Source organism: Arctopsyche grandis, unplaced genomic scaffold, assembly GCF_051622035.1.
Source record: "Arctopsyche grandis isolate Sample6627 unplaced genomic scaffold, ASM5162203v2 HiC_scaffold_314, whole genome shotgun sequence".
Lineage (NCBI taxonomy): Eukaryota > Metazoa > Arthropoda > Insecta > Trichoptera > Hydropsychidae > Arctopsyche > Arctopsyche grandis.
The window spans coordinates 8,092-14,021 of NW_027518509.1; the positions used below are offsets into that span (position 1 = coordinate 8,092).

General features: G+C 26.3%; 1 pseudogene; it reads right to left on the reverse strand.

Annotated features, from left to right (window-relative positions):
- Window positions 1-2,463: 2,463 nt before the first annotated feature.
- LOC143922074 (uncharacterized) lies at window positions 2,464-3,186 on the reverse strand (annotated as a pseudogene).
- Window positions 3,187-5,930: the final 2,744 nt, after the last annotated feature.

Below are 5,930 nucleotides of genomic sequence, written 5' to 3' on the forward strand. Positions count from 1 at the left end.
TCTTCGTCTATTAATGTTAGCTTACATGGTTAATAAATTATTTTGGCTTATTTAAGTTAAATCTATCTACCATCGTTTAAAGAAAAGCAAGAGATAGAAGATGATTATAAAATAGTATAATCAACTTAATGAAAATCAAAATATCCTCCACTTAAACCAATTTATAATGGTCTAATACGGTTGGTATAATTTTAGCAATAATTTTTGTTAAAATAGTCTTAATTAAATCAGCCCTAATGTCTAATAGGTCTTCAGAGAACAACATTTTTCATCTTCTTTTTTAAAAATTTTATAATATCTGTCTATTTTAATTTAATGCTCATATTCTAGGTTGGATTATAGCTATTCAAGATAATAATATTTAATAAATTACTCTTTTATGATTTTCGAAAACTTTTTATTTTAACTCTTCTTGTGTTTTTTCAGTACAACTGGTAATATTAGATTATAAAATTATTAAATAAAATTGTTACTACTTAAAATATTTATTGACATTAGAGGTATTAATCTTGACCGATTATAACAAAAATGCATAATCTATAAAAAATTTATTTTTTTATTCTTCCTCTACCACAGCTTTTATTGAAAGGGGAGTTGTAGAGATGTCTAATGGGTCTAAGTTGATCACTTTCCCATTAAGTATAAAGTTGTCTATTGCATAATAAACATCCTTAAAGTTATAAACAAAACTTTTTTCATTTAAATTTCCAAGCAATTTATCCATCACACTCATTAAAAAATTTATAAGACTTAAAATATACATCTCATCTTCTTTTTTTATTACAAAAGCTACAATTAGCTCATTATACTTTTTGTAAACTAATGTATTTTTCCCGGCTTCTATGAAATTAATATCAAGGTTACAGAGAATTAATTTACTTATAACATTGAAATCTATTTTTTGAGAATATTCTTTTCTAATTATAAGCTCACTTCTTGTGTTGAAAAAAAATATTGCTTTTATCATTTATTTACTTAATTATAACTGTGTTTTTAAATAGTAGTGAAACACATAAACAAATCCTATTAATAATTTGTTAAAGTTCCCTCTATGCCATTAAATTTTATTTACATAATTATTTTTTAGAAATCGGAATTTTCAATAAAATAAAGTTATGGTTAGAACTATTTTTTAATCTGATAAAAATTTGTTAAAACATACAAAAATATTATATTTGGCACCATAAAAAGCAGAAATTAGTTTATTATATGCCTCCCCTTTATTGAAAATTCTAGATTTTTAATTAAAAAGAAAAGTTAACAAAAAGTAATGTGTTTAAAAATCTGGATGTGATAAAAATACATTGTATAGACAACTCAACCCACCCAAAATTGTTATCAAAGGTGTTTAAAAATCTGGATTTGGAAAAAATACAATGTATAGACAACTCAACCCACCCAAAATTGTTATTAAAGGTGTTTAAATCCATACATTAATATCGAAATAGTAGAAATCTTTCAATATGTCTCTTTATAAAATTAAAAATCTGGCATTTAGCGAAAAATTAGAGTGATTAATAATTATTGTTAACTTAAGAACTATTAGAAATAAGGGCCTATTTATTACTATTTCAGCAATAAATAATTCTTAAAGCTGGGTAGTAAGAGATTTATTCTTGTTATGAAAATCCAAGAAATTTATCATTTAAAACTACCACTACGTGCTTAGATTAATAGATCAAAAGCACATTAAATTAATGGCAGAACGCAGTAACGGCAGGGTTTAGAAAGCCCATAATTTACATTTTCGATTTTAAATAAAGGATTGCTGTATCATACATTAAATTAATGGCAGAACGCAGTAAAGGCAGGGTTTAGAAAGCCCATAATTTATATTTTCGATTTTAAATAAAGGATTGCTATATCATACATTAAATTAATGGCAGAGCGCAGTAAAGGCAGGGTTTAGAAAGCCCATAATTTGCATTTTCGATTTTAAATAAAGGATTTTTATATCATACTTAAAAATAAATAACGATCTAAAAAAACAACTAGAATTTAAATACGCCAATAGCTTCTAAAATAAATAGTCTACTTTTGATTCACATCAAACCCAATTATTAAAAGTTTTTTTATACTTTCCAACTTAGAAGTTTGTAATCTTAATGCCTAAAAATAAACATTTAATTTCAAAATATAAAAAAACACCATTTTTTAAACACAAATTCATAATTATAAAACCACATTCTTTTAAAAAATTATATTTAAAACATCTAAATTATTCAACGAATCTGAGGTTTTTAGACTCACATGGTTTTATTTTGATATTTAAACGTGTAGTATACAAGGTTTTGTGTTTTATGAAATTAATACGGTTTTTCCTATAAATATTTTATTATCTTATAGAAGAAATAATCAAAAAAACTTTTACAAATAAATAATACAAACCGCTAATGTTACATAAAATAACAATCTCATAAAAGATTCCCTTCCAATTAAAAAAAAATAAAAAACCAAAAATGTTTACTTGTTTTTCTTTGAACCAGTTCTTCTACCAGTGCTTCTAGCTGCTATGAGACCAACTTTTTGGGCAAATGGAGCTGTTCTGGCAATAGTACTTGGGGCACCGATATGTTGATGGTTACCACCTCCATGCGCGTGATCAACGGGGTTCATGGCTACACCTCTAACCTTAGGAAAGATTCTACCTCTGGAATAAGCTAAATAATGGGCAGTTCCTGCCTTTAAGATTGGCTTTTCAGTGACACCTGATCCAGCAACTAACCCAATGATAGCTCTTGCGTTAGAATCTATGACTTTCTTGATTCCTGATGGTAGTTTTATAACGGTCTGGTTACTCTCCTTTCTATGATTGACAATTGAGCAAAACCCTCCTGCTGTAATTGCAAGTTTGCCACCATCATTCAAAACATATTCAACGGAGTGAACAGAAGAACCTTCTGGAATATTCTTAAGATTAGTGACATTTCCCATTTTGATTTCAACGCTATTTCCAATAGAAATCTTAGACCCAACACTCATGCCTTCAGTAGCTGCAAGATTATAATTTTTGCCTTCAATCTCAATGATAGCGATAGGTGCACACTTTCCTCTTTCGTGAATAATGTCCTGAACAGTTCCTTTTACGGTTCCTTTAACCTCTGGATAAGAAGAAAGTGCAGTGTAAACTTTAGCTATTCTGTTCTTCTTTTTTATTTGTCTTATTTTTCTAATAACTTTCGACATATAGGGTGAAAATTTTTAAGAAAATTTTATAAGCAATTCAAAATAAAACAATGGACTTCACGCTACGCTTTGAGAAACATCAAAACATTTATATATTTGATCCTAAAAACATGATGCTGCTCTTTATTACAAATAATAATTGATTTAGAGTTTAATGGGATAGTCTTATTTTTTTTAAAGAAACTTAAAACAGAAGAACCGCAAATATGTTTTAAGAGCCCAACTAGACATAGTTTTACTGATTATTCAGCAGTGCTTTGTTTTACTATTTATTTATAGTAAGATTTTAAGGTGAACATGGGTATTTATTTAAGTATAATCTATATATCCAACTATTATTAATACTTAAAATTTTACGACCAATAATTCCGTTTATTAATTAAAATGGTACATATTTATGTCTTTCAAACTAATCTATTTTTAAAAAAACACTTTTTTGAATTTGATGCATGTGTCTAGGAAGCAATCAAATTCCAGTATTTAAGTTCATAATTTGATATTTAAAAGAAAAAAAATTATACATTAAAAGCGCCCTAGGATCTAAAAATCCCGGGGGTTACCTCCGAAGATGACGTAAGATCTTCATTAAATAAGTAATTAATCATTAAGGGTATTTAGGGATTATATTAATAGAGGATAACGCGACAAAAACATTATTTTTGTCTTTCTAGATCTGAATTAACTTCTAATATATGCTTTAAACTTACCATTTTGTATTTTTAAGATCTAAAGTAAATTTATTAATATATCAAGATAAAATAGTATTTTAATCATAGGAATTTCCAGTTTTAAAGCGGTTGGGTGCTTAATCGTGTGGGTTGATTGAAGTTTTGATAAAATAGACACAAATATTTATCCTCACATTATACTTTAATTAATAAACCTGTGATTTAAGATATAAAAGGTTGAATATATATAATATACTTAAATAAATATCCATTTTTTACCTTAAAATCTTGCCAAATTAAGCCAATAATACAATTTGTAGTGCCAAAACGTCCCAAATTGTAACATTATTAATTTTTAAATTGTGTGTCTGAGAGCTTAAACAGAAGTTTTTGTCTTTTTAATTAATAATTGTTGAAATAGTCTTAAATAAATAACCCTTAATGTCTAATAGGTCTTCAGAGAACAACAATAATAATAAAAATATTGCTTAAAAGGTCCTTTTATCATGTCTCTAAAAGCTACTGTTTAATAAATATTAGATTTTGAATTAACAAAAAAAATCTGTACAATTTTACCCTATGGGGTTTATTGGGTATTTAGAAAAGCTAAATAGTAAACTCATTCAAGATTTATACATTCACGATCAAATTATAATGATGAAGGGGCGTGAGGTTGTAATTTTTGAGATTTGCGTGTTTTGTTATTAATTCATCGAATTATATGGCAACAATTTGTGATTTTTATGGAACATTAGAAATTAATAAAAAAAATGAACAAGAATTTTTAAAAAAATCCAGTTTTGTATTTAAAATAAAGCCACGTATAAGAAATAAACAAGTGGTTTTTTATTGTAAAGAGTTTAGAGAAGTGTCTATTTATGAGGAAATTGCGTTTAATTTAGAAATAAAATCATTAATAAATCTAGAGAATAATCAAATAATATAAACATAAAATATTTTATTTGGGTTTTGGGTTGATTTCAAGGTTTGAGGAAACAGGTTGCACAATAAGATAACATACAACAGCTTATTTATACAGATTTATGAACTTATAATTTTACTTTCTAATATTTTTATGAATTTTTATGAGTAAGAGTTTGAGGTAAACATGTGTATTTAGTAGTTTATATATTTAGTTAAATGTAGTATATTTATTGTCATTAAGTTTACCAAGTTTAGTAACATAAAGCAAAATTATTTGGCTATTTGTTTACCCCATGAAATTTGAATTTGTTTTTTTATCAATAGTTGCTGCTACAACGTTGTTGCAAACAACCAAAATGCCTGAAACTTTTAAAACCAAGGTTTTAAAACGATTTGCTCAAATATTTGATAATTTATCCACATTTTTTTTAGAAATAAAAAGTAGAATTGAAAACATGTACGGAAAAAAAGAAAACATTACTGAGACAAAAGATAATCAGGAAGATGAAAGCAATGACACAGAAAAAATTCTTATTCGAATGTATCAAAGTTTTAATGAAATTCGTAAAAGGAACCGTTCAGAGAAGAAAGATGCACAATCAGGGGAAAAAAATAGTGAAAGCTCAGATTCATCAGCTCAAGAGAAAGATAGTAATGGCCCAGTCTCAGAACAACAAGATGAAAGCTTTTCTTCTGAGGAGTATGGAAAAAAAGAAAAGGAAGAACTTTAATTAAATCGATTTATTAAAATTAGTTTTGTCTTGTGCCATCTTCGATGGCACAAGCTCTTCATCATTAAGAAGTATTTAAACATTAAGAAGCAGTTAATCATTAAGGATATTTATTTAAATTATATTTTTAGCTAATAACAAAATAGGTTTGTTAATAATTTTATACTATTTTTGCTGAAAACAAAGATTTGTGTAATTTCTAAGGATTCTTAAGAAAGTTTACAACAATTATTATTAATTAAATAACCATGAATTCCTAATAAATCTACATTTAACAACACGTATTATTAATTAAATAACCATGAATGCCTAATAAATCCACAGTTAACAACACGTATTATTAATTAAATAACCATGAATGCCTAATAAATCCACACTTAACAACAATTATTATTAATTAAATAACCATGAATTCCTAATA